The sequence below is a fragment of the Schistocerca nitens genome, chromosome 9 (assembly GCF_023898315.1).
Source record: "Schistocerca nitens isolate TAMUIC-IGC-003100 chromosome 9, iqSchNite1.1, whole genome shotgun sequence".
NCBI classification, from domain to species: Eukaryota; Metazoa; Arthropoda; class Insecta; order Orthoptera; family Acrididae; genus Schistocerca; species Schistocerca nitens.
The window spans coordinates 367841538-367853132 of NC_064622.1; the positions used below are offsets into that span (position 1 = coordinate 367841538).

General features: G+C 39.6%; 1 long non-coding RNA gene across 1 annotated transcript in view; it reads left to right on the plus strand.

Annotated features, from left to right (window-relative positions):
* Window positions 1–10663, plus strand: part of LOC126203902 (uncharacterized) — a 29765-nt gene extending 19102 nt beyond the window's left edge. The window contains exon 3 of the long non-coding RNA XR_007540407.1: window positions 10312–10663. This is a non-coding gene — a long non-coding RNA (uncharacterized LOC126203902). The remainder of the gene's footprint in view (window positions 1–10311) is intronic.
* The last annotated feature ends 932 nt before the right edge of the window (window positions 10664–11595 follow it).

Genomic DNA, 11595 nt, shown 5'->3' on the forward strand with positions numbered 1-11595 from the left:
CAAGATGACTTTTCACACTGGATACTATGAGGTCAGACTTGACAACTTCTGACAGCCTGTCTAATACCTGTGGTACTGGCTGCTATATGGATGATGTTGGTAGGTTGTCATGGCCAGAATCTAGATTGTCCACCAACCCTGGGCACATGTAGTAGTGGCTAGGTATGAGATGGCCTGTCTGGTGCCTGAAGGTCCTAATGAAATATCTTTCACGAAGCGAACATATATCACTAAGTGATACACAACTGTCTTGATTCATGGGCCGTTTTCAGTGGTGGTGTGGTAGTGATGGTATATGCCATGCTGAAATGCACTGATGCTGTGGTGTGATGTGCTATTTCAGCCATCATGGCAGAGGGGGCACCAGAATCAGTGCCCAGCAACATAACAGAGTTGCTGGCTATGCCATATTGGCATTGTTTTATACATTCCACTTGGTTGCTAGCAGCTCAGCAAAGTGTGTAACCAGGGAACTCTTGATCACACCATAGACAGCACTCCAGAAGGCACCCAACAACTCTGCACCAAGCGCATGTAGTCATGCTGAGCTACAGTGTAGCTTCCAAACAGGAAAAAGTCTGGCAGCATTGAAGCCTGCCTACAGGAACAGAGGTGGGCAGCAGCAGCACAATGACAGATGATGGTCTGCTTTTGGACCCACTATTTAGACCATGAGAAGGCCTGCTGGATGCAGGAAAAAGTCTGGCAGCATTGAAGCCTGCCTACAGGAACAGAGGTGGGCAGCAGCAGCACAATGACAGATGATGGTCTGCTTTTGGACCCACTATTTAGACCATGAGAAGGCCTGCTGGATGTTCTGCAACAGTCTTGACTCAACTGGTGGCGCTGCAGTTCATGGTGGCTTGTTCCCTATGTGGGACTTGCTGTTTCATCAGAGACTGTAGAGGGCTAGCTAAGCAGGAGATAGACTGTCATACATCGAACCTCCAGGCTGGATGGCTATGGACTGAATAGGTCCTTCATCAGAGCAAATATAACTCTTAACACAATATTACATGAATGTTTGCATATTACATAGCAGAACCTGTACACATGATTATAATTATTGTTTTAACATAACAGAAGTGACAATTACATAAGCAAAACATACAAATAAAATTTTATATTCATTACTATTAAAACATTTACTTTGTAATACAACAATAATATAAATGTTATGCAAAATAAAAATCCTATTGCTTTGATAGTGGTTCAAGCTCAAATCTTTCTATACATTAATCTTACAAAACTGAAAGCATGTAAATTATTTGAGTGAGGCTGGGAAGAATGTCATACATAGTACACCACTTGATAAATTTGAAGGCTAATGGTTAGCAATTGTGGTACTTTTAATTTAATGGAATTCACCACAAGCAGGGCTTCTAAGTGCAGGTTCTGTATTGCCTCACCATGAAGCAACTAATTTTATGAACCATCAGTGGCATAGCGTGAGGGGAGACTTTGAGACTTAGTCTCCCCTGTATTCGTGCTTAAAACAGATGCAATAGTACTTCATAACAATAATATAAACAACTTTCTACTTAGAGCACTAAATGTGCGAAGTCACCAGTTTTGTAACCCTCACCCCCACACCCTGAGTATTGGTGCTATTGCCTGCTTGAGACTCGACTGCTCTCAGTCTCTGCCTCTCTTCCCTTACCTGGCTGTGTGTGCCTGTGTTTCAGTGGCATTCTCGGCTCTCCTCCATTTCCCCTCTTCTACAAAGGCCGGTGCGCTGCACTTGTTAGCAGGTATTGAGACTGGTCTCTGCTGCTTTTATGCTGGCTTTTAACATGGAAGTGAACAGTAATGTGGTTTGTGTTCATAGCCATTCTTGTGTGATTTTAGTGCATATTTTCATTGTGTCGCCAACATGAGTGAGCCAGCAACTGAACACCTTATAGAATTTTTATTAAAAACGCGTTTTTCTACGTTAACATACGAAAAAAAGTGCGAATTGAAGGACAAACGACCTACTCCTATACTCAGTGTAGTTTTAAGTGAAGCCAAACAAAAACGCCCCCCTCAGGAGACACCGCCTCAACAAAACACTGTCCATATGGGCGAGGGGGTTTGTGTGGTCCAATGAAGCAGAGGGCTATGCTCGCAGTGGTGTAACTACCAGCAGGGCCTCCCAAGCCAGACAGGTTTCCATAGAGGATCCAGACAAAGTGTGTCTCACAACATCCTGTCTAGTTCCTGTCCTGTCATATCCTATCCCATCCTATACACTCCCTACCCTTCCTTTTTCTCCCTGTGACTGTGTGGCAACAGACACAGTCCCCTAATGAGGACAGCGGAAGATCCTTGGAAACCAGGACAATGCTGATGCACATAGGCCTCACTGCGAAGGGATGGATAGAGTTCTGTAGTCGTGGTGAAGACAAGCTATCTAAGGGGTAAGGCCCTGAAATAAAACCTTGGCAGGTGTCCAGGCCATGAGGTGGCAGCCCCACCAGGACACTCGGGGGCTGTGGGCTGATAACCCGCACCACCAAAAAACACATACCGGTATTGCAGAAACTAAAAGGAGAAACAGCCAGATGGATCTTAAGGATATGAGCTTTGGCCTGAAAAGGAAAACCCGTATTGCTTTTTGGAATGTAAGGATGTTGAGAGGGGCAGGGAGGCTAAGACAGATCGAAAAAGAGAAGACCAAGGGGCACATGGAAGAGGACAGTGGAAAGGGAAGCAGAAAGAGTTGGCAAGACCTGGGCAGAATTGAGGCAAATGGCCAGACAGAGACGGATGGCGAGTTCTTCTGGATGTCCTATGCCCCCATAGGGGCCAAAGGAATTAAGTCAAGCAAGTCAAGTCAAACAAAAACACACTTTTCAGACAGCCTGGTATGAAAAGTATGTTTGGCTGCGAATGCAGTTAGTAACAGATTATATTGTTATATATGTCTTCTGTTTGGTAGTGAAAAGGAATGATGCGGTGAGGGCATTTGTACAATAAAGAACTTTGACAGAAAAGCGCAAAAACATCAGATATCAAAACATCATCTGCAGAACAAAGAATCATTTCAGTTATTGGGCAAAAGTAGAATTGAGCACGCCCTTTCTGAAGCCGCTCGTCTGACAGCAATGAAATGCAATGAACAGGTGCATCCAGCAGGAGAGTATTGGCTTGTCTTATTCAGGCAATTGTATTTCTTTGTAAACAAGAACTAGCCTTTCGCAGCCATCGAGAAGACGAATCCTCCAGCAACAAAGGTAACTAACTATCTGGAATTGTTGGATTTACCAGCTCAAGGAGAGCAGTTAATCCGAGACCATCTGTCATCATCTTCAACCTTTAAAGGAACTTCTCCAGGTATATAGAATGATGTAATAGAAATGATAACTCTGGCAGTTAATGAGAAAATAAAATCTGAAATTCAGAACTGCAATTTCATTTCGATTCACGCTGATGAAACATTAGACGTGTCATGCAGGAGTCAAATGAGTATAATATTCAGGTATTGTATTGCAGACAAACTGAGGAAAGATTAATTGGATTTTACGATGTTTCTGGAGATAAAACTGCTAAAGGTTTGACAAACATTATTCATGCAGTATTGAAAGAATGGAATGTGGAAGGAAAAGTGGTTACTCAAACATATGATGACGCTTCAGTAAAGGCGGGCAGAGAAAGAGGACTACAACAAATGGTGAAGCAGTTTTATTATTTATTTATCAGAGTATGTACAAATATATTGGACATGGTTAGGTATTTACAAGATAAAATAAAATTTGTATTGCAATCCTAAGGACTAGATATTGAAGTAATTTAGCAAAGATTCATACATACAACAAACATTACAGGCACACACAAAGTAGAATATTCATAATCTTTATTTTTGTTATTTGACTTTTATGTATTCTGTCAGACTGTAAAAGCAATGATCAATTAAATATGCCTTTACTTCAGCCTTAAAACTACAGTGTTTATCTACTGATTTAATATGGTTAGGTAGATTATTGAAAATCTTTATCCCAGTATGTAGTGTGCCTTTTTGGCACAATGATGTTCTCACCTGTTTCATATGAAGGTCAGATTTTTGCCTTGTATTGTGTGCATGTGTATCTTCATTTTTTAATAAGATATCTGGGTGTCTATCAATATATTGTTTGATGAAAACTGATGTTTTGTAGATAAAAATACAAGGGAGAGGAAGAGCTGACAGTTTTTTGAATATGGGTCTGCATGATTTCATATTGTTTACTCCTTCAATAATTCTTAATATTCTCTTTTGCATCCTAAAAAGTTTAATATTTGTTGTTGCATTGCCCCAGACGATTATGCCATATTTAATTACAGAATGCACATAGGAGCAGTATACATTTAACAGACTGGCTTTGCTGCAACAAGTTTTTAAGATCCGTATCATGTAACAGGTTTTGCTTAGTTTTCTTTGCAAATATTCAATGTATACCTCCCATTTTGTGTTGTTCTGGAGCCAGAGTCCCAGAAATTTTGTGCTATCAACACTTTCAAGAACTCTGTCCCTAATTTCTATTTGTATGTTTGGGCGGTGTCTTCCTTTTACTTTATAGATGTTCAGTGCTACTGTCTTTCCTTTGTTTATAATTAGCTTGTTATGGCTGAACCACTGTTCTACACTGTTCATTGTTTGGATAGCGGAGTCTTTTAGTTTTTCTTCTGTTTTACCACTAATAAGGAAGTTTGTATCGTCTGCAAATTGGAGGGTAGTTTGGCAATACTTGTTGACATAGAGGAGAAACAGAATGGGTCCTAATACTGATCCTTGAGGGACGCCATATTTCACATTTTCATATTCTGAATAGTAGTAGCTGATTTTTTATGGTCAGTATATTGCACTTCAGCCACCTGTTTGCGACCACATAGGTATGACCTGAGCCACTCATTGGATATACCTCTAATTTCTAATTCGTCAAGCTTCTGCAGTAGGGCATTATGGTCAATGACGTCAAAAGCTTTAGATAAATCAAGACATATGCCTGTCACAAATTCACTTGCATCCAGTTTAGTATAGATTTCATTCAGAAATTCAAATATTGCACTTTCAGTTGAATAGCCTCTCCTGAAGCCATGCTGTGAGGGGAAGAGAATTTTATTTTTATTTAGGAAATCAGACAATCTATTATAAAAAAAAATTTCTAAAATTTTTGGAAATACAGGCAGTAGGGCTATTGGTCTATAATTTGAAACACATTCTGAATTTCCTTTTTTGGATAGTGGTTTCAGTTTTGCTGTTCTTAAGAATTAAGGGAAGGTTCCTGATGGCAGTGAGCTGTTGGACAAGTGTGTCAAGGGTTCAGCTAAGGCAAGACAGCATTTTTTAATAATTGCATCTGGTATTCCATCAATTCCACATGAGTACCCTGTTTTCAAGGTTTTTATAACTGATAAAATTTCTTCAATATTTGTGGTTGAAAGGAACAAAGGAACAAAGATGTAGACACATTTCTCAAACTACTGGATGATGGAGGTGATATTTTGTTGTGTTCTTCCAGTCCACTCTCCAACTGTTCACTTACGTTTGTAAAATATTTGTTGAAGGTCCCTACAATTTTTGTTGGGCAAGAATCATTTGTCCTTCATAACATAACTTCATATTTTTATATCGTTTAGTTTCAATTGTTGTTTGATTTTTTTATAACTTCCCATATAGCTTTAGATTTGTTTTTTGAATTTTCAATGTATTTGTCATTTGCCATTGTTTTAGCTTTCCTTACAACATTTTTGAGGATCCTCTTGTAATTCTTCAGGTACAAATGAAATTCATGAGGCATGTTCTGTGTCTTTGCTGTATTGTGTAATCTTCTTTTCTCTGCACAAGAGATTCTAATACCTGTTGTAATCCATTTGTTCTTTTTGAAGTTAGTTTGACATTTTTTTTTAATGGAAATGCAGCTTCAAAGTATGACATGAAGATTTCCATGAATTTTTCAAACTTTTTGTTAGTATTTTCACAAGTATACACTTCAAACCAGGTTTCTTCACTTAGTCTCTGTACAAAAAAGTTTATTTGTTTGTTAGTGAATTTTCTTGCTTCTTTTACAAGTTCCTCTTTCTCAGTTGTTTCACTTGGGGTGTGCAAGGCAATAAAATGTGCATAGTGATCACTGAAGCCAGTATTAAGATTTCCGGCACAGAAATTGTGATTTACATTTGTGTTTATTAATATCTGATCAATTGGTGAGCTAGTTGTTGGTGTAACTCTTGTAGGAGAGTCTATGGTGGCTTTTATGTTGTATGTTTTCAGTAGAGTCATCAAACTTTGCTGGTCTTTTGAGATTTCTTGAAAATCAATATTAAAATCTCCACATATCTGTCCCTATGTGCTGTTTATTCATTATTATGCACACCAACTGAATTTGGTACTCTTACATGCCTCCAAAATCATATGATAAATATGCATTTTTGTAAGTGAGCCTACTGTATTCCATTCGTTTTTCAGCAAATCATCAAAACGAACTGTATTGCTTCGCTGGAACTTTCGTTCCAGGGCAGTTTCAACAACATCTAGTCATTTCTCAGGGCTATATAGTGTTTTTAATTATATATTTGACGATACAGACTCTCAGTGGGACCCAGAATCTTTGAGCTGTGGTGTGGGAATGAAACGACGGATGGATGACCCTACGTTTGTCTACTTGCTTTGCTTCTACCGAGGGTGCTTAGTTTATGTTGATCATTTCTTTAATGTTCTTCAGTCAAAATCTGTCAGTATAACTGCTTGCCACGATGAAAAAGAACTGTTTTGAGAAACTTACGACAATTAAGAACGGAAACATTTGTTGATGAATGCATTAAATGCAGCTTGTGTTTGAATGGCAACTTATCATTCTGTGACAGTCAAAAGACACCTCTCAGGGCACTAACTTACGAGATACTGGATTTGCAAATTGTTCAGATGGAAAGAAGGTTTCAAGACTTTACCCAAATTCAGTTTGTTGAACGTTTGAATGATAACTGTTTCCTGAACTATCAAAAAGAATTCCCAAAGTTGAAACTGCTTCAATTATTAGAACAGTACACTTTTTTCAAACAAGAACAACTTGAAAATGAACTATATAACATATACGCTGGTGAGAAAAAACACTTATTTCCAAGAATCCTCTTAAAGTACATTGTCAACAATGATTTAGACTCCGTTTATGAAGAAACAATGAAGTTCCCGCGTTTGGTTTTGACCCTACCTGCAACTACAGCAAGCAATGAACGAAGCATGAGTAGTCTTAAACGAGTGAAGAATTATTTAAGGAATTCAATGTCCGACATTCAGCTGTCATGTTTGAGCACATTAGCAGTAGAAAAGACACTAATTGGGTACCTATCCAGTGATCAGATCTTTGTAGACTGAGTTATAGACTTATTAGTGGAAAGAAAAGACAGGCACATTGCACTTGTGTACAAGAAAATATAAGTGCTTCTTCTCTTGCTGCTGGAGTTCTACAAATTTGTCATCGTTTATTGAACAAGTTAGTAATTATTATTATTATTAATGGCAGTGGTGGTGGTAGTGGTAGTAGTAGTAGTAGTAGTAGTTGTTGTTTTATTTGGTGTATTTTGTTTCATTTGTTTAAATTATTGTTCATTGAATTATTTTGTCTCCCTATAATAACTGCAGAGTCTCCCTACCTTTACAACCACGCTACACCACTGTGAACCATGTGCTAAGTTAAATTTCATATACACTCCTGGAAATTGAAATAAGAACACCGTGAATTCATTGTCCCAGGAAGGGGAAACTTTATTGACATATTCCTGGGGTCAGATACATCACATGATCACACTGACAGAACCACAGGCCCATAGACACAGGCAACAGAGCATGCACAATGTCGGCACTAGTACAGTGTATATCCACCTTTCGCAGCAATGCAGGCTGCTATTCTCCCATGGAGACGATCGTAGAGATGCTGGATGTAGTCCTGTGGAACGGCTTGCCATGCCATTTCCACCTGGCGCCTCAGTTGGACCAGCGTTCGTGCTGGACGTGCAGACCGCGTGAGACGACGCTTCATCCAGTCCCAAACATGCACAATGGGGGACAGATCCGGAGATCTTGCTGGCCAGGGTAGTTGACTTACACCTTCTAGAGCACGTTGGGTGGCACGGGATACATGCGGACGTGCATTGTCCTGTTGGAACAGCAAGTTCCCTTGCCGGTCTAGGAATGGTAGAACGATGGGTTCGATGACGGTTTGGATTACAGAATGCACTATTCAGTGTCCCCTCGACGATCACCAGTGGTGTACGGCCAGTGTAGGAGATTGCTCCCCACACCATGATGCCGGGTGTTGGCCCTGTGTGCCTCGGTCGTATGCAGTCCTGATTGTGGCGCTCACCTGCACGGCGCCAAACACGCATACGACCATCATTGGCACCAAGGCAGAAGCGACTCTCATCGCTGAAGACGACACGTCTCCATTCGTCCCTCCATTCATGCCTGTCGCGACACCACTGGAGGCGGCCTAACAGTGTGCGGGACCGTAGCCCAGCTTCATGGAGATGGTTGCAAATGGTCCTCGCCGATACCCCAGGAGCAACAGTGTCCCTAATTTGCTGGGAAGTGGCGGTGCGGTCTCCTACGGCACTGTGTAGGATCCTACGGTCTTGGCGTGCATCTGTGCGTCGCTGCGGTCCGGTCCCAGGTCGACGGGAATGTGCACCTTCCGCCGACCACTGGCGACAACATCGATGTACTGTGGAGACCTCACGCCCCACGTGTTGAGCAATTCGGTGGTATATCCACCCGGCCTCCCGCATGCCCACTATACGCCCTCGCTCAAAGTCCGTCAACTGCACATACGGTTCACGTCCACGCTGTCGCGGCATGCTACCAGTGTTAAAGACTGCGATGGAGCTCCGTATGCCACGGCAAACTGGCTGACACTGACGGCGGCGGTGCACAAATGCTGCGCAGCTAGCGCCATTCGACGGCCAACACCGCGGTTCCTGGTGTGTCCGCTGTGCCGTGCGTGTGATCATTGCTTGTACAGCCCTCTCGCAGTGTCCGGAGCAAGTATGGTGGGTCTGACACACCGGTGTCAATGTGTTCTTTTTTCCATTTCCAGGAGTGTAGATTTAAATAACCTTGGAAAAAGTTCCTTTTCCAATAACCTCTCACCTGGGATTTTGCTGTAGAATAAATACTACAATGACTTCCCTTACACTTACTGCTTCACTGCAGATGAAAACATACCATTTCACAATAAGCCTGATAATTAAACAAGTGATAACCGAATAATTTAATCATATACAATGATTTAGTTGAATCTAGCAAGAGAGGTTTTAACATCCATTAGATCTCTGACAAAGCTCACAACAGAAGCATCTTTCTTTCCTTCATCCCTAAAATCACAGAACAAAGAATTGACTCACATCACAGATAACCCTGAGCAGAATGTGCTCCTAAATACACTTTGCAATTGACATTATCTCTAGTGCATAGTGAATATGAAAAATATCAACAAAAGCAGAAATCTTAAACAATCTCTATAGCTCTGCTCTCTTTTTTCATGCAAGACTTTTAGTTTTTATGAAAATAACTTTTAGAAAAAAAAGAAAGAAAACGGCTCTTGTATGTATTACATAAATTACTAAGAATGTCATATCTTGTGTAACACATCAAGTTTTGTTTCACTTTCACTGAATAAGTGAATACTTGAATTTGATGCTTCATAATGTTAAATAATACATATTAAATCATTTTTTAAAATGAATAGTTATTTATCCTTGTAGTATATTCCATAAATGTTTAGTTTTTATAGACAATGTAATTTAAAATCAAAGTTTGTTCTTTGGTGATGAAATCACTTGTATATTTTAACTACAGAATTCAAAATTACTGACACATAAAAGTTTAGAGTTTGCAGCTTTTTAGAATGTCATACACTAGGGTTGGTAGCTTACAGTGGCTTTTTACTTCTGCTGGCCCAAGATTGGCCATAACATGCAACTCGTTCTTATCTTCTCGTTTTGGCAAGTAGTACAACCAATAAACTTATTTAACTGAACCTTTCCCATTTGGGTGAGTCTCAGTGAAATGTCACAGAAAACTGTGAGCATAGCTTCTCAAACTTTTTTTACAAAAATGTTTCAAATTTACATACAAGATGTTAATGAAATTTATAATTTGTCATTTTTTAAAAATAATTACTTACAATTTATGTTTTATGCTTATGACATTAATGAAGTTAATTTTGTTTGTATATGTAAGGTTTATGAAACTGTTGTGTTACAAATTGTTTGTCTTAATTGAATGTTTGTTTCATACTGCTATTACATTTATTTCAAGAATATTTCCTTGAGTTCATTTTTTATTTGTTTGTATAGGTGAAGGACTATGTAGCAAACCAGCATGTTTACAAACTGAAACAAATTTTTAAACAATAACTTCTTGAAAGTGTCATCCACAAGGAAGTCATGACATCATTGTGATGTCAGCAATGATGACAGAAGGGATGGATATTGTAGCCTTTCTTCATATCAGCCAGGGTGAGTAGGTCAGGGTATGGAATGGAATGGACCCTCAGGAAGGCATAATTGTTGGATTCTCAAGGTGACATGCATGAATCGTTCACATGTGAATAAGCACCATATTTGATCAAGGATAAGCAAATCTTTGATGTATAAAATTCTTAGAACTGAACAGATCAATCATTCACATGCATTCACATAGCAGCAGAGGGGTCACCAATCACATAAAGTAAATAGCAGTTCTGAAACTGTCTGTTTCAAGAGTAATAAACTTACATAAGTGTGATTTAAAACATGCATGTCGAAAATTCCTCAGTTTATTTGAATAAAGTTTTTATTTGGCTTAAATCTCATTTCACAGTCTGTTAATGCTCTATATGCAAAGTCACAGAGTGTCTTTACTGAGCACAACACTAATACATGAAAACCAAACTCAGTCAACAAACACACTCACGTAGGCATTGCAGCATCAATATTGTCTATACTGGATGATTGTGGAGTAACATTCCTGGCAGAATCAACTGCTCATTTCATCATGGTTTGTGTGCACCAAAATATGTTTGTACTATTATGCTAATGCACTGGCTAGTGTCCATGTCTCTTCATCATATCTCTCATGAGAGTAATATCTTCTTCAAAATTAAGTTCTAAGGAAGCACCAGGAGGAGTATTTACACATTACTAAGCAAAGGGAAGAACATATGATTCTCAGGGAATTTTCTTGATTGGAAGACCCATAAGTACATAGACATACAAGAACTTGTATACTACTGCCTCTAAATCACACAGACATTCAGCTTTCAAATGATGGAAATTCCAGGCAGGAATATCAACAAAGTAGGACAAGACAGATTACAACTTGCTGTTAAGATTACAGAGTAAGTTGCAGAAAGGCACAATTAAAAGACACTTACATATAACATTTCAGCCACAGATTTCATCAGAAAAAGAGAAACACACACCATTCATTCACACAAGCAAGCACACCTCATACCCACATGACTGCCGGCTCCAGCAACTTGGACCAGAATGCAACTATCACATGGGGTGGAAGCAGCAATTTAGAGGGAGCAGGGAAGGGGAAGGGATAGCAGTGCGTAGGTGGGGGATGGAAGGGGAAGGGGGGGATAGGAGAGGATC